Here is a 27483-nt window from a genome sequence, read left to right as displayed (position 1 = left end):
GAATTTACTTATCCATAATATTATGAAGGGCTTTTCAAAACATTAAAAAGTTTAACTAAACAAGAATATTAGTATAATTTAATGTTTTACCTGCAGTGCTCAAGGCCGTGCAATACACTTCCTAATCACCAGATTTCAAGTTCAGATGTTAACCTGACTCTCATACTATAAGGGTTTTAAAAATGAGAGATTTATTATATCAGGCTAATATTTTAACTATGAGAGAAAAAGAGAGATACGTTTGCTGAATTATTTGACTACAGATGAAAAAGGAAAAAAGCCCATATGTCATGCACCGTTTGTTAGGCTGCGAAGTGCCAGCTGAGCCGTGGGGATTGTGGTGGAACAGGGAGGCACAGGGTCCCCAGCCCGGGTCTGGCCTGGCAGAAGCCACCACACTCACACCGTTGCCAAGAAGAAATGAATCACGCTCGCCACGGGCTGGGCTTAGCATCCCTGTAATTTCATTTTAAAACCTCAATGATCAAGATTAAAAGAAAGCAATAAAACATATCAAATTTGTACTCATGCAGTTTGAAGAGCCCCTCATTCTCCATGTCTGTGGCCTTGACACTTTTTTTGGCATCGCTATTAGTGACATGAGGAGTAATTCACCACTGTCAGGGAATTTGGCTGTTTCATCACCTACATGAGAGACCTGCGTAACTCCATGGTGATTGCTGTCGAGATGAATTATGTGGCTCCTTCCCGCACTTTTTGATTGAACAGGGATAACTCAGATAATGCATTATCCTGTGCCCCTCTCTGAGAGGAATTTGCTACTGTTACTTGCAGAGCAATGAAAGAAAGCTCTCATAGAGGCATTTAAAGTGACATCACCATGCCAGTCCCAACTATTACAATCAGTATGAAGCAATTGCTAGACCGGATTAAATACAATAAAGCTAAACCTCACTGACAATTCTTTCGACTGTGTAGAGCTGGTTCTAACTGGTCATCAGACTCTTAGAAAAGAGTAGATGAAGCCATGCCCAAAAAGGTAGCTGATAAAATTTGTTTTATAATTTCATACTCATAACTGCCAGTGGGAATTCGCTGGCTTTGCCAATCACGCACCCTCCTATTCACTCACTCGGCGTATTGTTGCATGCCTGCTAGATACCTGGGTTAAGCACCAGTGATTCAGCAGGAAGTCAAACAGATGTGGTGTTGCTCTCCTAGGGTTCACAGTCTGTTGGGAGACAGAAATTACATATTTTCAAGTGTGATGAATATTAGGAAGGAGACATACAAGATGCTCTGGAAGCTTTTCACGGGAGAACCTAAACCTAATGAGAGGAGTCCAAAGTCTTCCTAAAAGAAATGATGCTTAAACTGAAACCTAAAGGAGACCGGGGAGGGCGTGCCTTCTGGAGCGCAAAACCTGCCTCAGGCAGGCTGGAAAGGCAGGGCAGAGGAGAGGAACTGAGAAGTCCATAATGGGTAGGGCACAGGCAGGGAGGGGGGGACTGGTGCAAGCTGAGGTTTTGCTGATGGTCCAAACTGAGCCCTGAACAGCAAACCGAGAGAACACAAGTCAGAGGTCGGTGGCATCCTTCTCATATGTATCATATCATATTCTTCTGATATAATTCTAAAAGGAAGAATTATATCAATATAATTTATATCAATAAGGTTTTATTCTAGTATGATTCTAGAGACATGGAGAATCTTTAAAAATTTCTTATGAAGTGTACCAGCTATATTGAGTGTGTGTGTGTGTGTGTGTATAATATTGTATATATGCATACATTATATATAGCTTAAATAACTGTATTCTTATTAAACTATTTTAAAGTTATCACTATTTAATCTATAGTTTAAATGAAAGTAATAAAATGATCATACTTGTACCAACTGTCTAGCTTAAGAAATACATTTTTGTAACTTTTAAGATCCTCCTCAACACGTTCCCTCTCTTTCATTTTCATTTATAATTTTACCACTTAAGTGCATAATACTAAGTTTATTGTTTGTGTGTTTCCCTGAATTTTATATAATTGGAAATATATTCTATGTATTCTTTCGAGACTTTTATTTTTGCAGAAAATATGTTGGGATTCATTCATGTTGATGGGTAGACATTTCCTTTTCATAGCAGTAGAATAGAACTTCAATTTACAGCTAAATTTCAATTTATGGTGAGAGAGGCTAAATGATATGCATTTTGAAAATCTATAGGCAATTCTCACATTTATTTTTTATTTGTTAGTTTCTCTGACCTACTTCACCCATCTTTGCAATAAGTAGCAATGGAGCTGATAATGAACAATAAATTTGCCAAATAATAACCTGGTGTTTACAAAAGGCTTTGTACTTTATGTCACACAAGCATATTGTTGCATTTAATCCTCACCACAGCATAGAACATAGTCATGCCCCAAATTTCCAGTTTGACAAGTGAGGGCATTGAGGTCTAGAGAGATGAGGAGACTTTGTAAGGGGCAGAAAGGTACAAAATCCAGTGTTTTTCTCTCTCCTCTGCATCGCCAAGTATTAGGCAATGGGAAGTGAAAACAAGGAGGGACTAAAGGCTTGAATGATTTGAAAACTTTGTAAACACTTTTTCCTGATATTTCATCATCTCGTTTTAACCTCTGAGGGTGAGTACAAAGACAAACACATTCTGATTTAATCCCCAAGTCTTCTATGCACCCTCGCTTCTGGCCTTGTAAGACCTCAGAGAAAAACACAAACTGCCGTGCGATGCTGGCGGTGTGGAAAGGTACGGTCAGAACCTGCTTTCTGTCACTTTGTGGAGCCTTGGAATGTTTAGTGAGGAGATGAATTTGCCAAAATGCCTTGTACTTTGAAGTTCCCAAAGTGCTTTCATGCTCTTTGTTTTTATTTAATTCTCACAACCCAGCAGGCTTCCCAGGTAGCATTGGCTCCATGGCGAACCTGGACTTGGCAGGCATTAAATGACTGCTCAGGGAGGCGAGGTTGCCAGGGGCCAAGTCCTTATCTGGACCAAGATGGTCTTCCTCCTGATCCAGTCTTCATTATAGCATGCTTGGTCTCCACCTGAGAGTATTTCCAGTTATGGCACTGCCTGAGGTTGTGTTTAGGTCATCTCTAAGGTCTCGAATCTCAGCAGACCACCAAGTTCATCCTGGAGCAGAAAGGGTTTGCTCATCAGTGCAGAAGACAAATTTCCCAGGCTGGTTCTGTGGTCCCCAGGCTGGATTATAACTGGGTGAGCTTTAGGGGCTGTGGAGATGACGTGGAACGTCAACTGGTGGGTCCACCTTACACACCAACCTCTAAATTTGCATCTGTATTTTTATCATCACCCTTCTACTCCATTTCCTATGTTTTGAAATATTTTTATCTACTAAACAAACCACTTGAGAAATATGTAGGCTTATGGCCTTTTGCGGCATAAACAAATGCCCTGTGAGGCTTTAGCACTGCACAGCTCGTGGACATCCACGGTACTTCCAAGGATGGCCGTGTGTGTGCAGCGCAGGTCCTGACAGCCACAGCAGTCCCTTGGCGTTTGAAGCCTTGGATTCACTGCTCGGATTACTCTGGAGAGACCCCAGGGCCCCTTGACCTAGATGATGTGGCGTTCAGCTAAGACAGATTTGATTAAAGTGAGCTGCAAGGTTGGAGACACCAGATACTTGAGCTACTGAATGAACCTCGTCGCCTGCTCCTGAGCTGAGTGTTAGGGCAGTTTCACTGTTGTCTCTTCATTCTCAAGCAGAATAGTGAGAAACGTTATGTGATAAAGGGGTATTTGCCTCTGTGGGGATTTACAAATGTCTGTGGCATCCTTCTCAAATGCCAGGAGTCTGCTCTAGTCATCGACAACATTCTTCGAATGAAAAAACAGGATATAATCAATGTATACATATACAGAGGGTGCCAAAAAAATGTGTACACATTTTTAAGAAAGGAAAAAACTGTATTAAAATTGTAATACTCACTATATGCCAATAACAAAAGATGAATACAAGTCACGTTTGACTTCTTCAATTACAAGAGATGCTCAAAGTGGTTCCCATCAGCCTCCAGACACTTCTGATCATGGCGAACTACTGCTTGAGCAACATTGACCTAAGTGTCCACTTGTATACATTTTTTTGGCACCCCCATATGTCTAAAATAAAAAAAATTGCAAGGGACTACTCAAATATGAAAGAAATTGTATTTACTTGGTATGATTCTAACAGTGGTTCCCAAGAAGAGTTGATTTTTGTCCCCGGGGGAGTTTTGACAATACCTAGAGATACTTTTGTTTGTGACAACTAGCCAAAAGGGATGGAGGGGGTGGGGGCAGACGGGGGATGTTACTGCATCTCCTGGGCAGAGGCCAGAGAGGCTGAGAGTCATCTTAAGTGCCCAGGGCCACTCTCTACAACACTTAATTGTCCAGAACAAAATGGCAGCAGTGCCAAGGTGGAGAAAGCCAGAATTGGACTATTTTCTCCATTGTTCCAAAGTTTTATGATATTTTTATAACATACACATTATTACGTGATGTCATTGTGTTTACGTTTTCATTTTTTCCTCTAGTAAGCTTTGTCATCCTAAAACCATACCATTGTCATCTTTACTTTCTGGAGGATTTCTTTTCTCTTTTTTCTGTCTTTCTTTTTCTTTCTTTTCTTTTCTTTTCTTTTTTTTTTTTTTTAATATGATTTAAGTCACATCCTCAGCTTTCATCCAGGGCTGGTCAGGCAAAAGCCAAATGTGAACCCTCTGCTTTTTTGGTAAATCTATATTGTTGAGGACAGAGTTTACAATATCACTCAGTTAAACTTACATAAAAATGCTCCCCAAATAAATTTTTCTTAGACCTCAGGGCCTTAAACAGTTCATCTGTTTTGGTGAAATGTTATGCTTTTTTTTTTACTTTTCGGCAAGAAGTAAATGTGTTTCTGTCTTAGGTGCTAAGAAACAGTGCTAAGTTTTCTCCCCACTTTCCCCATCCCCTCCTCCTCTGTACTGTTTGATTCTGCCTGTCTTCTTATGTCTTGTTCATTGCTCTATCTGCACCTAACATGGTACTTTTTGAATTAACTGAAAATGTCCCTTCCTCTTATCTTCATTTCCTTCCCTCCCATTAATTTTTTATGTCCCCCTCCATAGGTTATTTTCTTTCCTTATGGTTTCTATTCCAAATGTTATCTCTTTAAATGTTGCTAATTTATTGTCTCTTTCAGATCATTGCATTATCTCATGTCCCTCTTTGATGTTTTTTTCTGACTCTTTTTTCACAACGAATTGTTGCCTTTATGTGATTTGTAATTTTTGTGTATGAGTTTATCTTCAGTGGAGATTGTATGTATTTTGTTGTTGGAATTCCATGCATCTTTGTTAGTTGAGGAATGCATGTGTGCGTGTGTACTTTTTGAAAGTTATTAGTAGTAATTTAAAAATATATGCCATATTTTACAGTAAAATCTAATATAATAAAGGTATACAATTGTTTGAAGTTCTTTATTACATCATCATGGAAGTAATAATGGAATGAATTTCCTCTACCTATATAGCTGGGCGTTATTAAATAAGAACATGCGGGATATTAAAATATGAGCGCTGAGTGTATGATTTAAAAAAAAAAGAATTCTGGCCTGGAAGTCACATAGCTCCCTTGTCTTCCTGTTCCCGTGACAGTCATTCTGACGGCCACACGTTGGTGCAAAGGGAACTGTGGTCCCTGGCCATGCAGCTGCTTGTGGGCTGCGAGGCAGTGTGAATTCAGTGGTCAGCTAGCAGCTGTGCCGCGGGGTCCTGATGCTAATGGAAAAGGCATGTCCTTTCTTCCTGCCTGGTCTCCTCGGGAGTGAGCCTCTAATTTGCTGTAGTGCCCCCCTTCCCAGCCCTCACGCACACTACACTCACTGCTTCTCTAAAGGTGCCATGGAGATTGGGAGAAAGACCTATGTGCCCACTCGAGTGTTACTGCAGCCAGTCCTTCACGAACCATGGAGAAGGAGTGGCCACAAGCTGTGGTCCATTCACGCAGGTCCATTCCTGATTGCGTGGTATTGAAGTGGCTCCTGTGGCTGCTGCATCCTGCTCCTCGGGTCTCCTACCCGCGGCAACAACCCTCAGTCTGCTTGTTGTGCTCATGAGTTCCAGACCCGCCTCCTTGCATTGGAGCCTCCTTTATTTTCCCTTAATGATGCCTGAAAAGGAAAGTACGAATGAGCATATTACATAACAACCTGCAAATGTCCATTGCATCCTGTAATTATATGGTGTCCCAAGGAGCCTTTAATAGAAAAAAACAGTACTTGCCTCCTCTCATGACTGGATAATCTTTCTGCCTGACAGGACAGAGCAGGTTGAGCCAGGCAACTTGGAGTGATAACAATGCTTCTAGTTCCCCAAAGACAGTTGCTTCACACCCTGTACACTGTCTCCTGCGCCCGAGAGGCCCCCGCCTGCTCCTCTTTGGGGCAGAACCCCTGGCTTCTGTCCTTTGTGCTCAGGCTGACTGTTGGAGAGCCGGATTTAGCCGGATTTCTAAAAGTCTCCTCTCATTCCTTAACACGCCCTCATCTGTTTTGTATGAACTAAGGCCAGGTGGTGGTCGGCTGCTCTGTGTTCTAATACCTCCAGAGTATATTGTGTAGGACCCACAAATCCAATTCCAACTCCCTTAAGCAGAAAAGGGAAACTTGTGGGAAAACTACGAAGGATCCTCTTGATAGTCAAGGAAAAGGTTCTAGGAGAAACGCATATCAGCAGAACTTCCATGTCTCCCTTGGCATATTTGTGGCATTTCCCCCATGCTGTAAACTGGTGTCTTCTGCTTCTGCATCTATGCAGTGATCATATGGTTTTTCTTCTCTTTTTGTTTTAGTCTGTCAATATGGTGGATTACGCTGATTTTTGTATTTTAAAGCAACTTGGCATTCCTAGGATAAACTCCACTTGAACATGATGTATTATCTTTTCTGTGTATTATTGGAATCAATTTGCTAAACTTTTATTAAGAATTTTAAAGTCTATTTTCATGAGGGATATTAGTCTATAGTTTCCTCTTTTGCAATGTATTTGTCTGGTTTTGATATCAGGGTGATATTAGAATCATGAAATGAGTTGGGAACTCTTTCATTTTCTGCAAAAAAAAATTTTAACCAATCATCTATCGAAGGACACTTTGGTTGTTTCCATGTCTTGGCCACTGTAAATAATGCTTCAACATCAGAGCACATATATCTTTACGGATAAATGTTTTCAGATTTTTGGGGTAGATACCCAGGAGAGGAATTGCTGGGTCATATGGTAATTCTATTCGTAATTTTTTGAGAAACCTCCCGACTGTTTTCCATAGCGGCTGTACTAATTTACATTCCCACCAATAGTGTATGAGGGTTCCTGTTTCTCCGCAACCTCACCGACGCTTGTTGTGATATATACGTAATGTATTATAGAAATGCACACTTGAAACCTGTGTAATTTTACTAACCATTGTCACCTCAATAAATTTTATTAAAAGAACATGTTGATAACAAAGAAGTCGTTAGGCTCATAAAAAAAAATTTTAGCATTGGTATGAATTCTACTTTAAATATTTGATAGATTCACCCATGAAGCTACCTGGACCTGGAGTTTTCTTTGTGAGAAGGCTCTAAACTCAATTCCATTTCTTTAGTCTAGGATTAATTAATCTATTGAAGCAATACCCGCTGAGTATTCTATGGTGCCCCGTGTACTATGAGGTTTCCCCATTCTAATTGGTGAAACCACAAACTATTCCCAGTCCTGTGTGATCTCTACACATTGTTCCCTGTGCTATGGGTGGTTCTTTTCCTAGTCTCAGGGTATTTTCTCATACACATGCACCAGTCAGGATTTAGCTGAGGACTCAAGGGTACACACCGCTGAGCTCTGTGATTCTCTCTCTGTGCTGCTCTCTTCTCTCTGATACGCTGCCCAATGAATGTTAGCTACCTTGACCTCCTTGAACCCCCAACTCCATCTCCTCAGCTTAAGGAGATTGCCAGGCCCTGCCTCGGTTCCCCCTCTCTGTATGTGGCCAGAACTATCCAGGCAGTACACTGGGCAATTGTAAAGATCATTTGTTTGTTTCCCTTCTGTCAGGGATCAATGTCCTGTGCTACTTGTTGTCCCATGTCTAAAAACACATGGTTTCACACATTTTATCCAGTGTTTGTAATTGTTTAAAGTGAGAAGGAAAATCTGGTTCTTGTTAACTCATCTTGGTCGGAAGCAGAAATCCCTTACAGTATAGACTAAGATGTCTTTGACCCTTTTTAGAAGCCAAGTTTTACTGAGCTTTCAGCCTATCATAACCTATGGGTTTTTCATTTTTTAACATTCAAATTCCTGAAAAGTAAGGCCTTCCTGATCTGGTACTTATGTGATTGATTGAGCAACTTAAAGTCAGCTCTCATATTTATTCTGTCAATTCTCTTCATATTAAATTTGGTTCTTAGGTATTTTGAATCTTGTTTCTGCCATGCATTCTACTATCTCATTTAGTAAATGAATATTTATCAGTGCCAATTATGTGCCCAGTATTGTTCTAGATGATACAAGGAATACAAACACTGTTCTTCTTCTCACAGAGCTGACATTTTGGGAGGAACACACAATAAACAGATTAAAAACAGATACACAAACGAATTATTTCCAATAGTGCCCCATGCTGTGAAGAAAACAAAACTGAATACTGTGGTAGAGAATAACCAGGGTCGGGGAATACCTGCTTTAATTTAAGTTTTCAGGGAAGTTCTGTGTATGGGTTCTCGGTTGCAAACAATAGAAGACAACTTGCTTAACGTAAGCTGAAAAGACATCAGGTAGCTAATGGCACTGATACCTCGGCAGCAGAACCAGTTTTCATAGGACCCAAGGGAAGCAAAGCACAACGAAGATAAACTGACCTGGTCGTCTGCAAAGCACCTCACACTGACGTGCCAGGGCCACTGCTAATGGCACCACTGCTAGATGCCATCGTCGGGATGAGCTCCACCGACCTTAGATACTGAAAATGTTCTACTGGACTCTTATGGCACCAGAGCTGCCTAAAAACTTCCCCTGCCCCTGTGTGTCACTCTCTTGAAATTTGAAACCCAGGGTCAGGAATGATTGGCTGCATTCAAGTCATGTGCCCATGACTTAGTTTTCACAGGTAGGGAAAGAGAAGAGCTGGCCCCCAGGAGTTCCAATGGTGAGAGTCAGAGGTGTTCCATTGTCAGGCAGATAACAGACAATGTCTCTACGGTCTCTCTAAAAAGGCGACATTTGATGTGATAACTAAATAATGAGAAAAATCGGACATATGAAGGAAACACATTCTAGATCCAGAGAACAGCAGGAGCAAAGACTAAAGCAGGAATAAGCTTGGTGTTTGCCTGGGACATAGAGTCCCTGGGGGCTGGAGCATAGTGGACAAGGAACAGAGAGTCAAGACATGAGATCCAAGGGATGGCCTGATGTACGGAAGACCATGCGAGGGGATTTGCACAGTGTTTTCATTGCACAAGGAAACCATCGGGGTTGGAGGGTTATAGGCGTCGGAGTGACGTGAACCCTCCCGGTGGGGTTCACTTCAAATTTAGAAAGCATTTGTTTTCATTTTTTACACTAGAGTGTAAAAATGTTATAGATGTCTAAACATTCAAGAATTTTCGAGAAAAATAATTTAAATGTCATTCATTCTTTGATACTGTTTTCATTTCTGCTTATTCTCTTCAAATTTTGCCTACATGCATACCTATTTTATATCTCTGCCCATTGTCCGTATGCCTTTATGTTTTATTGAACCTTTTTACCGAATATTATATATTATACACATCTAACACTAGGAGTGATGCTGTATTGACAGGTAGCAAAGCGTCTTTCTGTACTTTCTTTAGGATGAACATGGAGGCTCACAAGACACAAAGCGTTATTTAAAATGTAATACATATTGCCATGGGGCTTCCTGAAAGAGTGGCATTGATTTATAAGGTTACCGAAGTCCATGGGTATATTCGTTTCACCAGTTATATAACTGCTGGTTTTACAGAGGGAATCTGATCCAGGTTGCTCTCATTTTCCTTTCTCTGATGACTGCTGCCACCCATGCTCATTGAGGCCACAGGGCAGCAGTGGGCGGGGCAGTAGGAGGAAGGGGGAGGGTCGGCAGTATTTCTCTGGCCCTGCCTCCACCTCTAGAATTGCCACATCACAGCCTGACAGGCCACCCTGCTCCTTCCCCAGGTCCCCTGAAGTCTTTCACCAGTGGTGTCTCCTTTTCCGTAGTGCCCACTGATGGCTCCATGCCTCAGGGCCTGGGTCTCAGTGCCCTCCTCCCCCCATGACTGCCCCCATGTCCTCTGTCTTATTTGAGAGGTAGTTTCTCCTCCCTTCTCTGCTTCCAGAGTCAGATGATCAAAATGAGGAAAATTCCCACCAGCCCCACAGCTACCAGCTTTGCTGCAAAGAATGCTTCCTGGTGATCTTGGTTTTCTTACAGAGATTCAAAGTCATTTATTCATCCAACAACGAATTATTCAGCAATGTATCAGTCAAAATCCCAGCAGGAAACAGATGGCGTACTCGAACTGGGTAACTGAAAAGAGCTTAATAAAGGGATTACTGCAAATACAACCAGAAGTGAAGGAAACTGACAAAGGATGACGTCATGCCCAGGAGCTAGCAACAAAAGGAGCTGTTGCCACCTGAAGGGGCAAGAGGAGAGACTGGTTCTACAGTGACTGACATAGACGTGCATAAAGACCATGGCGGGCTTGGTCAGCGTGGTCTCAAGGCAAACAATGCCACGGAGGCTGCCCGTGTTGGGAGAGGATGGAGGGGAGGGTGCAGGTCTTACCAGGACTGTGCAAAATTTTGGTGCCACCTCTTAACTCTTCCTAATGAGGAGGAGATGTCTGGCGAGAGGCAACGTTTTCCTGCATCCAGGAGCTCCAAGAGCTAGTATTAGACTCGCAGCACGGAGGTGTGGAGGCTGGGCCATATTGTTACTCACTATTTTGCTGTGTTCAAATCATCCCGTGGCTTCCCCATGCCCCACTGTCCCTGGATCAAGATTGTGCATACCACTTATTTCGAGTATTGGCCCTCACAGGGTGCCGGGAATACAAAGATACATGCTATGGTTCTTGCACTCAAGATGCTTTCAATCTAGCAGACAGAGATCTGCACATAGCATAGAACACCAAGTACCAAGCACTGTGAGAGGAAGATACTAAGGCTCCTAGGGGAGCACAAAGGTTGTGAGGGAAGGCACCCTGGGAGAGGTGCCATCTCTCCTGTTGGTGGGGATTCTCTGCTGAGTGCCGTCTGTCCATGATAACGGAGGTCTGTGGGATGACCACACCCAGACACCCTCGGACTCCTTCCCTCCCTACCCATGCCCCCCACACACACACAAAAAGGATGAACTTTCTTCCTGCGAACATGACTTTTAAGCACATTGTGTTTCCTCTTTGGTGAATTATTGTTTCTATTCATCATGTATTTTCTTATAAATCTGAATCCAGTTTTTTTATATATTATAGATATTATTCTGTCATATTTGATGCAAATCTTCTCCACAGCCTGATGCTTTGCCTTTTAATGTTAGGGATGTGATTTTGCATTGTATGGGTATTTTTAAAAGTCTGCTTACTCACACCTGTCATTTGTCAGCCTTTTCTGTTGAGATTGTTTATGTTTCTTTATGGCTGAGAACATTCCTCCACAGATCTACATTTTATTCTATCTTCTACTAGACTTTCAAAGAATTTTGAATTATTTAGTACTTTTAATATAGTTGAGGCTAATTTTGCGTGTTCTTTAACACATGGGCATAAATGAATTCTCCCTCCAAATATTAGAATGTTTTCTATATTTTCATCCAATTTATGATAAAACTTTGGGGAAGTCTAAGTCTGGTCCCCATACCACTAGAAGCTTCCTTTGGAGGTTGCACTAATCCATGAATCAATATTCCTGGTGATGCTCCTGCCCCCACCCACTTCGTGGTATCTATGTCACATAGTCCTTCTCTCATTCCTGCCAGAGGTAGTAAGCTTCATGCAGGCAGGGATCATCTGTACGTCCCCACCACTTAACAGAGTACCCGACACATTGTTTGTTTGGCATCATAAACGTTTGTTGAATGAACGAATAAAAAGGAAGAAGGAATTAAGTAGCTGAGAATCCACCCATCCTTTTAATATTCATCTTTCTGTAAGTCCACACAGAAAACATGAAAGACTCAAACACTACGTAAACCACCTGACTCACCTTATTTCCTTGATCCACTAGTCTAGCAACCTTGTCAACAGAGAAAATTATGTTAGGCTTAATGCACCCCTGGGAGATGCCCACTGACTCCCAGTAATCACTGCTCTCTTGTCTAAGGGCTCACAAAATATCTGTGGAATAACCTTTTCTAGAACCTTGACTGCAATCATGGTGGGGATGGATTCTTGATTTCCAGAATCCATCCCCACCATGCCCTCCCCTCTTTTTTGGAAACAAGGATATGGACCATGACTTCCTCGGCTTGGTATCCTCTTTGCTAAGCACCGTTCTAGAAAATAAAATGTAGTTGCTTAATGAATGTTTAATAAATGAACGAATGAATGAAAAATGACTGGTTATTATCAACAAAATCTTCTAGGCAGCTTAAATAAAATTATCTAACTTAACATGTAACGTTGAGTAATGCCTGCCAACAAATCAGCCTGTTCCGTGGTCCTTCTGGGAGGGATGTACAGGGAGTCCCGAAAGAGCTCACTGAATTAGAGGGATTCCTAGAGAGGCAGAAACACGAGCTCATTCCTGAAGGGAGTTCTGACATCAGGGAAAAGTGCTGCCTGGTCAGTGTGACAATCCTCAAATTTAGGTCCTTTGAGCAAGATGTGACCCAGGCTGGCAAATGTTTGCAGAGATGCGGCTTCATTCCAACTTTCTATTGTTTGAAAGGCCTTTTATTTTATTCCTTTGTTGTTAAAACAAGAAAGAAAGAAAGCTGTGGGTGTGTCACGACTTCTTCCCAGGTCTGACCACTTGTGCAAGGGTCAAGTTGAATCACTAGTCTTTGGGTATGTAGGAAGTACATTTTAATATTAAAACAAAGTGTATTAGAAAGTCATCTGCCTTAAAATATTTAACTTAATTATTTAAAGTTAGTGCACATAGGTGGTGTTTAGTACTATTTGTCATCAAGCAGAATTAAGCTAATCTTACTGAAGGTCAGCCTGAAAGTCATCCAGTTTAATGAAGCTTCAGTATGAAATTGGAATGAGTAGATTTGTATTGGAGAATCGGATAAGCAGCGCCCAACCTCACAGGAGGAATGAATGCAACGTTAACTCAGCCTGCATTCTGTAATGTTGCATTCTAACCAAGAGTACCTGTTGGCCTGGAGAAACCTCAGCCCCGGTGAAGATAAAGAACGTGTGCTCAGAGTAAGTCTGCCACTCCTCAGGTGACCAGTGACAGGGCTCGAGAGTGAGTCCCACTTGCTCTCGTGCCCAACTGCACACCTCTCTGTAGGATATTACAAAACCAGGGGTCCATTGGCTGTAGTTTGCTGGCACCTGCCCTATATTCTCAACCTCTTTCAACAATATTTTGTCAGCCAGACCTTCCTCTGGCTGACACCTGGCTTCCCCTTGGACATGTCTTCCCTGTATCCTCTGGTAGTTACTTACTCTTCGTACTATGAACCAGAGGTGAGATAGGTCTTCTCATATCCCACATTGCTATTGTGAGACAGCATTCATTCTCTTCTTTGCAAAAACACTCAGCCTTGAATTTCACTCATCAGAGGCTACCACCCCCTCGGTTTCAGCTATCTGCTGACGTCTAGGCCACTATCCCTTGCTCCTTGAAGATTTTAGCAACCAATTCACTATCACTGTCTTCAAAAATCAATCCAATTATTATTCACGTGATGTCAAAACCAGATCTTCTTTCCAGTACCCTGGCCTTTCAGTATCTTACTTTCTTTTCTCCAATGGCTTTGTCTTCCTTCAATCTCTGCTACTCACTTCTACCGTCATAACTTTGACCTTTTCAGTATTAACACTTTCAGCATCCCCCCAAATCTTAATTTCAGACACGCTACTCTCTTACCATCACCTCTTATCTTTTGAGCTCATTTGCTCTGGTACCCCAACACACACAGTCCTTCTGCACCCCAGGATTTCAGCACTCCTATCACCTTCTCACTGTCCCCCCCTGACATGCTCTCTCCCCTCCCCGTCCAGTTTGAATTCCACGGTCCGTCTTTCTAATCATACCCTTGCACATAGACTTGCCTCCTCGACCTTCTCTCCCTTGTCCTGACTTGACTAAACCAAAACCCCGGTTACGTTGCAACTCTACCTACTCGGTGCTTATGGCCACACAAACACCCAAATGTGGCCAGAAAATAACAGCTAAACATGTTGACTGATTTCACTTTAAGTTCATGGCCACTAACCTCACATAGTCCTTGATGTTGCCTGGCACTCATCTTGGTTCCATCATTTTGTCATGTTCCCAGGCGGCCAGTTCATGTCTTCCGTCTCTTCAAACCTCCGACTTCTTCTCCTCCCGTTTTGTTGTCAGCTGGTGGCATCGCTTCCTATTTCCCGAGAAAGCAGAAGTGATTCTCCCAACACTATATCCAAACAGTACTTGCCTATGCCCATGTACTCAAACTTTAGATCCCATCCTCTCTGACTACTCAAGGACGTTGTCCCAGCAAGTGTCCCCTTTCTCCTTCAGTGTCCTCAAGTGTTTCCTCTCTACTGGATAGTTCTCATCAGTGTACAAGCATTTGTCATTTTCCCATTTGAAAAACAAACAAAAAAACCCCCCAAAAAACCCTCGCTTCTACTGCACCTCCATTTCTGTCTTTCCCTTTACAGCAAAACTTAAGAACTGTCTCTTCCCACTGTCTGTAGTTTCTCTTCTCCCATTCTCCCTGAAGCCTTCTCTACTCAGGCTGTCCCCACCTTCCCCCCACCCAGACTGCTCCAATCGCGTCACCAATGACTCCGCATTTCTCAGCTGCAATGGCAGTGCGTGCTGCTCGCCTAATTGATCTGTCAGCACCTTTTCTATCTATGCACTGGCGAGTCCACTGTGCTTCTGAAGAATGGAATGGGGCTCTGGTTTTATGAAATCAAATTTGTGGGATATGAACAAACCAATCTATAGAAAGATGTCTTATAGCTCCTCGCCCATCTGCCTTCTCTGAGTTAACGATGATTTATGACAGAGCAGTAGTCAGGAATGTTAATTGGCTTCATTTTAGTACACTGAGAATTCTTGCCAGGGACTGGATTGACGGGGAGAAAGTTTTAAGGAACAGTGAAATTTTTGTTTTCCAACTGAAACAGCTCTTCCGCTCATCTATCTCTCAATATTTGGAATCAGAGAGTAGTACTAGACTTGGAATACATCTTTGAGAACAACTAGCCAAACCTGGCCAAGTCCACAAAGGCTACATGACCTTCCCAAAGCCTCACAGCTAATTAGCAACTCATCTGGGGGAGCGGGGCAGTGCCAAAAAAATGTATACACATTTTAAGAGATGTTATCTATGCTCAAACAGGAGTTCACTATAATCAGAAGTGTCTGGACACTGATGGGAACCACTTTGAGCACCTCTTGTAATTGCAGAAGTCAAACGTGACTTGTATTCATCTTTCGTTATTGGTCGATATGAAGTTTTACACTTTTCATAGTTTTTTCCTCTCTTAAAACGTGTACATTTATTTGGCACCGTCTGTAGAACCTGAATATCTCACTCCAAGTCCAGTATCCTCTCTCACACTTGCTTTTGATCCACATCCTTACACTTCTCTCGATGTCCACATTCTGTAGTGAGACTTTTAGTCCACTTTTCAAGGAATCCTATTATTCTCTTGGACTGTGTGGGGTCTTTGAGTCCACCATCCTTTCTAACACACTTGCCGCTGACAGCTTTTCTAACAGTGTTTCCAATGTGTACATTCCGTACTGATGCATTTCATTCACTTTTCAAGGAGTCCTGTTGTCCTCCGGGATGGTTTGGGATCTTTGGTTCCATCAAGGAACATAATTCACTTATCAAGGCTAAATCTGACTGTGGCTTTGATTTGTTGTTTTGCCCCAAAGTTGTAAGAGGGACATGCTTGGCAGAATCCCAGTGTGCATTCCAGGGCCAAATACTTAAAGATGTTCTCGATTGGGCAACATTTGAAAATACAATCCCAACATAAAATTCTAGACTGGCTGCTTCTTTAGGCATCAGGCAAATGCAGTAGTAGTGCTCCCCCTCTGGACTTTGGGGGGCCTGTGAACCCCCGTGCAGGTTGTGACAATCTTCTGAGCCCTGCCCGAGTTGTTTTGCAGGGAAGTTGTTTTTGCATTTATATGTATAATCAGGAAAATGGGAGGAGAAATGAGGCATTCCCCCTCCCCAACACACAAATGACAGACCTTTTAGGAAAATTACAGGTAAGGACACGGTAATGGGATAAACTGGTTCCAAGAACAGAGTGAAACTTGCTGGAAGCTATTACCATACCTAGAGAAAGACTGTGTCAACTTAAAAAGGGGTTCTTGAGAGCAGCTGTAATGATAACTAATGCTTAACTCGGTGCCAAACACTGTGGCCTTATGTATCACATTATGTGTATTATTACATTTAATCCTCACAACTCTACAAAATAGGTACCATTATGGATGAGAAACCCAGGCACAGAGACATTAAATAGCTACCAAGCTCACACAGCTAATACAATGGTGGGATAAGATTTGAACCAGGGATATCCTGACTCTGGATTCTTCACTCTTAACCATTGTATGCGCTGCCTTTCTGGAAGCCGCAAATTAAAGAGCTAGCAAGCCCCCTCAGCAGAGCCAGATGGAGACTTGGGGACAAACCATTTCCCTCTAAACAACCATACTGGAAAAACCGTCCCTTCAGTAGAGAGGAGTTCCTCAAGCTATCTCAGTTAAGGAGTGATTCTTAATAGCATGCATTTCTCTGAATCTCCTCTTATGAATCCACTTTATGATCATAATTTGGTCTCTCATGGAGCACAGCCTCATGGGAGAATGGACCTCAACACATGGACATTCCAATTTTTGACTCAGACACTGTTGGGTTTGGTTAATGTGAGTCTGGCAGCACCTGTGCATTCACTTTCCAGATGCCGATAGATCAGAGGCAGAGCTAAAAGCCAGGGGCCCAGTGTAGTTAGCACGTGCCACCCGGGGAGATCCAGGTGCCGATGGCTCCTCCAAACTGCAGACATCTCGGCATCACAAACGTTTTCCTTTGAAGTTTCAACTGTCCTATCTTCCTTATTAGATCAGTGGCTTCTTGATGGGAACGACCGTGTGTTAGACGTTATGGTGTTCCTGACCGTGTTTGGCATGGCCCTGCCCACCCCCCTAGGAAATCTCAGTGTGCTACAGCTGACTTCCAGCTGCCAGAACTGCATCTTTGTGCCGAGGGTTCCTCCCACCCCCCAGAACTGCAGAAGGCACACTGCAGGCTGGAATCATCTGACAATCATTCTATCCCCTCCCAGTAGCCTTCAACCAGCGAGTGGGTGTACATACGTATATACCTCAGCACTCTTTCCCGCTCACGTGGGATAATTCAAGGCTCTGTGTTTGTTGCACTGATTCCTAAAGGATTAAGTTCCAGTCACCCACACTGGTGCCTAGACTAATAACACGCCCTTCCTGGCTGTTCCCCAATCCCGGTTTCACTTCTCTACTACTCTGGAACATCCACGTGCTGGAATGCTTGTGTCACGGTCAGCTGTGGCGGGAACGCAAACTCAGAAGACACGGGGAAGGCAAGGAACAGGTACAGAATGCCTGTCGAGCCCAGCCAGCATCGAGCTAGGATTGTTGTAGGTGTCATTCCTTTATTCCTCGCCACAGCCATGGGAGACAGGGAGCTACTTCCTGGGGAGAAATCTGAAGTGCACAAGGGGATATCACTCGCTTTCAGCTCTCAAGCTGGATGCCGAACACTCACCGTTCTGTCTGGCCTGACGGCCAAACTGTTTCCATTTTACTCATGGTTTCACATTCTGAAATTAAGACTCAAAAGTATATAGGATCAATTTGTTGATCTTTCTGGAATAATCTCTGATGATTTGTCATCCTATTACCTATTCTGTGGATAGATCAGCAACGATAAAACATGTATCAACACCAGCAAGTGTTTGCAAAACACCTTTCTCCCCTCTGTTCTCTCTTCATGGAGATTGAGATTGTGCCAGAATTCAGGCAGGGAGCAGGCATGACTCATTAACACCCTGTACAGCAGGCTGCGCTGTAAAACTCTCCACATACCGACGGAACACACAGACACAGAGGGGAGACCATCAGAACCCACCGAGGTGTCAGGACCGAGACCCACACCTGCGGGCCCGGCGTCACTCGCACAAAAACGTTTCTAAGCCAATGGTGGACAAAGCCTGAATATCCGCAGAGAAAGACACCTCAGTGAAGGTTTGGTGTCTTCTCACATTTGCCAAATAAGCACCCAGATTTTTTTTTTTAGCCTCAGAGGAAAGCTATAGTTTGTCGTTATTGTTGTTGCTGTTTTCAAAGATCTCTCTGGCATCAGTCCGTCCGTCAGTCTTTTTTGAGCACACACAGAAAGTACAGTCAGTAGCATATTCTCGTCCTCAGACTCTCTGGGGTCTAATAACAGAACCTACCAACCTAACCCTTCAGTTGAACTAAAAAAGTCCTCACTCTCGCCATGACTGTGCCTCACTTGGACCTCAGCGCTGAGAGGGACTTCCATCGTCACCCAAGGGCAGAGCCCTGTCAGTTCTGCTGGCTTCTCAGTGACAAGTTAGTCAGTGTCCCGCTTCCAGATAGGCCTCAGCTCCGAAAGCCAGACAAGTGGGATGAAGGGGGCCGTCCACACAGATCACCTGTGAAGACCCTCCCCCTTGAGATGACGAGATAGATGGTCTGTGAGGGCGTAATTTTCCTGGCGCCGCTATTGATTCAACGCTGGGAAACATGCTTAGGTTGCATTAGCTGTCAGCCGAACTAGTGATGGCTCTGTGTCTCCCTATAACTTCTTTTCCAACGGGGCTTTCTGTGTGGTTTAGTATTAAAATAGATGCTTCCTAATTAGACAGATCTCTGTCAGGAGGATCAATCTGAGAACTTCTGTGGTATTTCCATATTCGATATCTCTTCACAAATCAGCCCTGTGCTCTCCAGCTTTTCTAAATCATAACTCACGGAATAGCTCCTTAAGCAGGCAACAGCCACATAACTAGTAATTAGTGTCCTGTCAGCTGATATCGGCAGCATTAGTTTTTAGCTGCTGACATCAGCAAGTCCATCATATATTTAAAGCTATAGCTACTCATAATTGTGATGAATATATTTGAACGATCCAATTAGTAAGAGGCTCTTTTATTAAAAAAAAAAAAGAAAGGAAGGAAGGAAGGAAGAAAGAAAGAAAGAAAAACGTGTTTAGGTGAAAGTATAGAAAACAAATTAAAATAAGAATTACAAGGTAAATTTCATCACAAAAATGATTCTGTGAGAGTCCACAGTCCTAGACAGCCTTCCAAGCTTTGGCACAGACATCTATCATAAATCCACAAACAAGTCTGCTCCTTTCTGATTAGAGGCTGGAGTTGTTTGGTCAAGGTTATAGAGAACATCTGTTTTAATGACAGAAGTCAGTAGAAGAGCAGTACTTCCAGCCTCTCCATTTTTATTCACTGATTGCTCATAAAAGAGTTGGTGATCTTTTTTTCAAATATGTTCTGATTAAAAATAAAGCAAAATAAATACTTGAGCCACATTCTGAAAGAAAAAAAAATAACCATATAAAGCATGTGTTTATTTGAAAATTCTCAAATGGAAATATCAGAATAAGTGAACCTTATCTGAACAATATCTGTACAGCTTTTCAAAGGAGTTACAAATTAATATAGCCAAAACACAGAATAGGAAAAATAGAATCGTTCTAAGGAAATTAAATATGAAGGAAAAAATACCTATTTTGACGTAAAAGCTATTTCATACTTAGGAAATAATCAAAGAAGTAACAATTTTCTTTGAGAAATGTACTTCATCTGGTATTTAACTTATTCTATTCCCCCCAAAATACTATCAAAGTGACATCTATTTTTAGACTTTGTTCTGAGGTTTTGCACCCAGTTGATGACTGCTACACCTGCAAAGCCTTACCTGTCAAATTGAGTTAGCGCGAACCAGATCACAATTGCACTAAACTTATCAACCTCCAGGAAACTCAGCCTGCCGCCACCGAAATACAACAGTGAAGATTTAATAAAGGAATCCTAAACAGGTAACATTTTTCTTGCTCCACAATTCGAGACAGTGTTTGTTCATCATATAGAATGGTAAATATGCATGTTGGAAATTCAGAAAACAAATGTGTCAGGAAGCATTTTATGCCTCATTAAAAATTATATTTAAACAGTTCCCCAGCTGTAAATTAAAGAAAGGAGAAATTATGTGCCTAAGCTTTCATAAATGTCATATCCAAATTCATAGAAATTAATAAACACAAATCAAGTACAGTATTTTTCATTAAATAAAACAGTAATTCACCAAGTCCAAATGAGAGTTACAGATACTAACACATTATTAAAGGGAACAACGATACTGTATTACAGAAATGTTAGTAGCACATTAGATATGTTGCCTCAAATGGGCAGGAATACATTAGAAATAGCATGTATATTTTATGACATAGATAGTTTTTCTTCTTCGTTTAATCTACCCCCCCTTTTTTTTTAAATATAGTTTAACCCTTCGCCTGGGGCAACAAATGCTATCAGTTCGTGTCACAACCCAGTTCAGGACGATGCAACAGCAAAAACTGGGGTGATGGACAATAAGGAATATTTATATGTATTTGGGCAAGATTAGGGTATAAAGTGCTGATCCTTCACTACATTTTCTTATTTGTTGACCTGCACAGTCATCTAACCCTGCTTACATTTTTGAAAAGAGCGTCTGGGCAAGGGGGCAATTTATAATGGTGCTTTGTAATTACCTGCTGTGGATTGGAACCCAGGATCTCTCTGTGCCCTGTGGTCTAGTGCCAACTGGACTGGAGAGGGAGATGAAGTGCTGAGATGAGAAAGGGGCAGAGAGGAAGGTGCTTTCTTTATTAAAAAGTAGCCTTTTCAGATCATAGAATTTATGTTTGTGATACAATTTAGAAAATAGAGGAATAGATTAAAAAGTAAAAAATCACTGATCATCTAACTTCTCAGATAATCATTCTTAAATTTAGGAGTGTTTCTTCTGGCCTTTAATATATGTATATGTATATATACATATATAATATGACAACATTTGAAGTACTGTTATATCCTGCTTTTTTTGTGGGCATGTTTCATCTATTCAGGTATTCCTGAAACCTAGTATAGTATTGTACGTACTGTCCTCTATTGAGCTATACCCAGGAAGTCTATTGAGTACTGTCCTCTATTGAGCTATACCCAGGAAGTCGCATGACCACGAACAAGGTGGCTGTCGGCAGAGAAGGCTGAAGAGACCGTCCACTGCAGGCTGTCCAGAAGGTGCGGTAGTGAGACCCTCTGCATGGGATTTGTCTGGGCATCACTGGTCACGTGAAGATCTGGAAGAAAGGCAGTCCGTGCAATGGGCAGTTAAAGAAATGCCTGTTAGGCAGGAACCTCGTATGTCCAAGAAGCAGATGAAGAGCAGTGTGACAAGAAGGGAGCAAACAGGGAGAAGAAGAGTAGGAGATGAGCCAGTGAGGTGACAGCAAGACGTTTGAAATTTACGCTGAGTACCAACAGAAGACTGGGGAATTGAAAGAAGGGACATGACTGGAATTGAATTACGTTTTAAGTTCTCTCTGGCTGCTGCTGGAAGCTGAAAGACCAGTGGGAAGCCATTGCAATCAAATGTGGAAGAGATTACACTAGCTTGGACTGTGTTGGTAGCTGTGAAGGTAGTAAGAACTGGTTGGATTAAGGATATATCTGAAGATAAAACCAATGAGATTTTGAATGATGGATTGGCTGTGAGGTGGAAGGAAAGAGAGCCGTCAAGGATGATTCGACATATTTGGCCTCGGCAACTGATAATGGAGTTGCCTTTACATTATTTTAATGGAAAAATAATTCCAAAGCTTCTGGAAAGGAAAAAGTTGTGTGTTGGTAGGGGAAAAAGGGAAACCAAAGGTTCTGCTTTGGACAAGTTGGGTTTGAGATACTTATTTCACATTCAATGAAGATGTCAGCTAGGGGGTTGGAGGGGGGTCTACCTTTGGATGTCATCAGTGGGCGCCTGGCATGTATCGTTACAAGAATGATGAGGTCATCAGGATGGCCAGCATAAAGAGAAGAGGGAAAATGAAGAGGATGGAGGGCTGAACTCCAGGGAACTTGAACTTTTATATGTCACAGAAGTATGCAGTAAGAATGATTATGGGTGACCACTGATCTAGGAGGAAAGACCAGGGGAGAAGTCATAGTATCCAAGAGAAGAAAGTATTGCAAGAAGGAGGGAGAGATCCTGTGTCAAAAGCTGCTGAGAAACTAAAATAACAATTTTCCATTAAATTTGGCAGTGAAATGGTGAAGATTATAACCTGATTTAGTTGGTAGAGGAGAAAATATTAGATGATGGAGTGGAAACAGTGAATCTAGAAATAAGATTAAGAGAATTCCCTTTTATTCATATTATAATTCACTAAGTTTTTAAAAAATCTTAAATACTTAATTTTATCCCAACAAACTTTTTTGCATCTCCTGAGAATGATTTTTCTCTTTCAATCTGGCAATGCTGATTACATTCAGATATCTTACGATGTTGAAACATCCTTACATAATGGGAAAACTCCATTTAATTATGGTATATCCTTTATATAGATTTATACATATATGTATGTTGAATCAGTTTGTTCTTATTTTACTTAGGATTTTTCTGTCTATGTTCATTAATGAGATACGATTGTTATATTATCTTTTCTTAGGCTCTCCCTTTCTAGTTTTAGTTTCAAAGATATACTCGCTGTATAAAATGAATTAGGAAGCTTTTCGACTTTTTCAGTTATCTAAAAGAATTTATATAATTTATAAGAATTTATATAATACTAGAATTATCTGTGTAATTCCTATAAAACTGTCTGGGTCCAGGGTGTTTGTTGGTGAGGAGGTTAAGGAAGGTGTCGAGAATAATCCTTTGCAGATTCTATTGCTATAATGGTAACAGGTTTATTGTTGTTATTTATTTTTCTTCTTCTTCTTGAGTCAATTTTAAGGATGCCATTTCTTTCCTATTTGCTCTCAGATCATTTCTCTGCCTTCCTACTGCAAACCACATTTCGGAGAGTCCCCACCCTGTTAGCTAGTTTGGGTCACTGATAAGCACTGCCCGATAGTGGGCAAGAGGAAGGGAGAAGCCAAGCCATCTCTCCTGTCCCCTCTGCCTCCAGCAGTGGCTGTCTCTTCTGACGTTCCAGCTCCCAGGAAACAGCTTTGCCCTGGTGTCCGGCTTCTCTCAGTCCCTGCCACAAATCCAGCTCCCAACGGTAACCCTGGTTCTTACCCTTCAGTAACACCAACTCGCCCCCGGTCCTAGTGGTGCAGTAGCTCCCTGACAGCATGAATCTCAGGGTTGCCTCACTACCTGCTGCTGCACTTTGAAGTTCTCCTTTTGTAGTGAATGTCCGGCATTAAATTCCTTTTATTGGACTACCAATAAGCAGAGGCTCAGTTGCTCTGTTTTCATGACTGCACCATAACTGACCCAGATAATTTATATTTTTATTAAAAAATCATCTACTTCATTTGGGTTTTCTAGTTTATTGACATACATGTGAAAAATTATTGGCATAATATTTAATTACTATGTGTAGGATCTCTACCATATCATACTCATGCCATCTTTTTCATTCCCAATATTATTTGTCTTTTCCTCTCTCTCTCTCTCTCTCTCTCTCTCTCTCTCCAATCTTGCTAAAGATCTGAAAATATATCCAGTTTACCATTTGAACCAAAAAAATGGTGGCACAGTATGGCCCGTTAGCTCAGTAGGTAAGAGCGTGGTGCTGATAACACCAAGGTGGCCGGTTCGATCCCCACATGGGCCACTGTGAGCTGCGCCCTCCTTATAAAAAAAAACAAAAGTGATAGCAGGAGCACTATACTACGTATACTGGCTGGATGAACAAAAGTTATCTCTGGAGCGATGAGAAAGAAGATAATATTGGTTGTCTGTGAAAGACAAATTGAATGGCCAGACAAAAGAAATGGAAATAAAGTTTTTAATTACATACCAGTTCATACATTTTTAATTTTGAACCATGTGAATGACTCGCCTAATCAAAGGATTAGACTTAAAATAGTGTACAAGAGCAGGTTTTAGATTTGCTTGCCTTTCTCTTGTTTATTTGTTTTAAATATTATTAATTTCTGCTTTTAAAATTGTTATTATTTTTTACCTTTCACTCTATCTGGGTTTACTCTGTTCTTCTAGATCACTTGTTTTCAGTTTTCTTTTTGATAAATGAATTTAAGACTACAATTTATCTTTAAATACCATTTTAGCCAAGCTTAGTTTTTTTTTTGCAGGTGGTAATTTCATAGTGTTCATTTCTAAATATCTTATTATTTCCACTGTGATTTTTTTTCTTAATCATTGGATTAAGTGTATCTTTAATATTCCAAACATATGTGCTTTTTAGATTTTATTTTTATTGTTGATTTCTAATTTAAATGTACCGTGACAATAGTTTGTGGTCTACATGGTAACTTTACTTTGAAATTTATAAATGGACCATTTTGTATGGTCCATTTTATACAAATTCCACTAGTGCTTGAAATCAAAATGTATGTCCTAGGTATTAGTTGGATATTAGGGATGTGTGTGTGTGTGTGTGTGTGTGTGTGTGCACATGAACTCAAACTTGATAACTTTATTTTTCAAAATTTTATTTCCTTGTAATTTATTCTTATTGATCAATTCGCTTTTAATACGTGTTCAAATATCCCACTGTATTTTGCAAAACTGTCTTTATGATTGTCACTTTTTGCTTGACTAATATCAAAACCATGTTGCTAGCTGTGTAGAAATTCATGATAATTGTATTTTTGGTGGATTGATATTTATATAGTGTCCCATTTTTATTTTTATTAATGCTTATATTCTATGTTTTCTGATATTAATAAGTCTATACTATTTGGGGTGTTTGTGTGTGTGTGTGTTTGCCTGGTATATCTTGTTCCATTCTTTTCAAATTTTCAGAATCTTTTTAAGCTATGTATCTTGAAAGAAGCATGGAACTTAACTTTTAAAAAATACAATATGATGAATGAAAGAAATAAAACTGTCTCTATTTTCAGGTAACATGATTATATATCTTAGAAAATCCAAAATAATCTACCAAAAACAACAACAACGACAAAACCTTTTAGGACTCACAAGTGAGTTCAGCAAGATCGACATGCCAAAATCAATTGCATTTCTGTATACTAATAGCAAACAAGTAGAAACCTAAATTAAAAAAAAAATGCAATGCCATTTATAATTGTTCCAAAGAATATTGAATATTTAAGTGTAAATCTAATAAAAACATATAGACTCTGCATGATGAAAATTATGAGATGCTGATGAAAGAGATCAAAAATGAATAAATGAAGAGACATACTGTGTTCATGGATTGGAAGACTCAACGTAATAAAGATGTCGATTTTCCCAAATTGATATACAAGTTTAATGTGATTCCTATGAAAATACCAATCAAATGTTTTTGTAGACAGAGTTAAGATTATTCTAAAATTTATATGAAAAAGCAAAGGAACTAGAATAACTATAACAATTTTGCAAAAGAAGAATGAAGTGGAAGTCTGATTTCAAGATTTATATAGCTATGTAATCAAGACTGTGTCACTTTGGTAGAAGGATAGACAGATCAATGGAGCGGAATAGAGAACTCAGAAAGGAACCCACACAAATATGCTCAACTTATTTTTGAGAAAGGTACAAAAGTAATTCAGTAAAGGAAGGACAGTCTTTCCAACAAACTGGACTGAACCAATTGGACATCCATTATAAAAAACAAAAAGCCACCTGAACCTCATACTATATACAAAATGACTAAATTAATTAAAAATGAATCACAGACTTACATTTAAAACTATAAAAGTTAAAAAAAATGAGAAAATCTTTGTGACCTAGAGCTAGGCAGAATTCTTAAACTTCATACCGAAAGCACAAATTTATAAAAAGAAAAACTATAATTTGGACTTCATCAAAATTAAAAATATTTGCTCTCCAGAAGACTCTCTTAAGAGGATAAAAAGACAAATTGCAACTTGGGAGAAAATATTTGCAAAACGCGTATCTGACAAGTGACTTAGATCTAGAAAATATAAAGAATTCTCAAAGCACAGTGGTAAACAAACAAACAATCATATTAGAAAATGGGCCAAAGACATGAACAAACCCTTCACCAAAGGGAACATGCAGATGGCAAGTAAGCATATAAAACTATGCTCAACCTCATTAGCCCTTAAGGAAATGTAAATTAAACCCACAATGAGATACCACTATGCATCTATCAGAATGGCTAAAATTGAAAATAATGACTACACCAAATCCTGGGAAGAATGCAGAGAAACTGGATCACTCGTACATTGCTGGTAGGAATGTTAAATGCTACAGCTACTCTGAAAAACATTCGACAGTTACTTTTTAAATTAAACATGTACTTACCATATGATTCAGCAACTGCACTCCTGGGCATTTACCACAGAGAATTGAAAATTTATGTTCATGCCGAAACTTGTACATGATGGTTCATTACAGCTTTATTCATAAGAGCCCCAAACTGGGACCTATCCAGTTGTCCTTCGGTGGGTGAATGGATCAACAAACTGTGGCATATCCATGCCAAAGGAGAGTACTCAGCAATAAAAGGAACGCAGTATTGATATATGCACCAACGAGGGTGAAATGCGAGGGAAGGATAATGGATGAAAAAAAAGGTTACATGCTGAATAACACCGTTTACATAACCCACTCAAAATAAAATTACAGAGATAAAGACTAGTGGTTGCCAGGGGTTGCGGATGGATGGGAGAGGAAGTGGGTGTGGCTTTAAAGGGGTAGCAGGAGGGAGCCTTATGGTGCCAGAACAGTTTTCTGTCTTGATTGTGGTGGTAGTTACAGGAAGTTCTTAATGTGCAGACAGTTTGTTCAGGAATCCTTTGCACTTTGTCATGAAAAAGAGCAAGAGAACGACAACCTGAAAACTCCTAGAATGTTTTTGCAATTGAGAAATGTCGTTTCCACGGAAGATGCAGAAACTAGTGTTCTTGGAATTAATCATGACATGGAACCTACAGTATTGATCAATGAGAATTACATGTGAATTTCATATACGTATAGTACATGGACAATAAAAAAATCTTCCTTTGGGTTCAGTATGTTAAATACTGGATACCATTTGTTTGAAAAACATCATTCAATTTACAAGAAGTATGTAGACATTTGACCTTTTATCAACTAGAA

The 27483-nt window shown here is 40.7% G+C and overlaps 1 long non-coding RNA gene across 1 annotated transcript; it reads right to left on the bottom strand.

Annotated features, from left to right (window-relative positions):
• Positions 1 to 5527: 5527 nt before the first annotated feature.
• LOC117038170 (uncharacterized) lies at positions 5528 to 27001 on the bottom strand. Its single transcript, XR_004425635.1, has 4 exons — positions 26686 to 27001; positions 21418 to 21577; positions 14411 to 14554; positions 5528 to 6140 (listed from the first exon to the last, which is right to left on the bottom strand). It is a non-coding gene; the product is annotated as an uncharacterized LOC117038170 (long non-coding RNA).
• Positions 27002 to 27483: the final 482 nt, after the last annotated feature.

This window comes from Rhinolophus ferrumequinum, chromosome 18, assembly GCF_004115265.2.
Source record: "Rhinolophus ferrumequinum isolate MPI-CBG mRhiFer1 chromosome 18, mRhiFer1_v1.p, whole genome shotgun sequence".
Taxonomy (NCBI): domain Eukaryota; kingdom Metazoa; phylum Chordata; class Mammalia; order Chiroptera; family Rhinolophidae; genus Rhinolophus; species Rhinolophus ferrumequinum.
The sequence above is the reverse complement of the archived record's forward strand: the minus strand, read 5'-3'. Positions and strand labels throughout refer to the sequence as shown.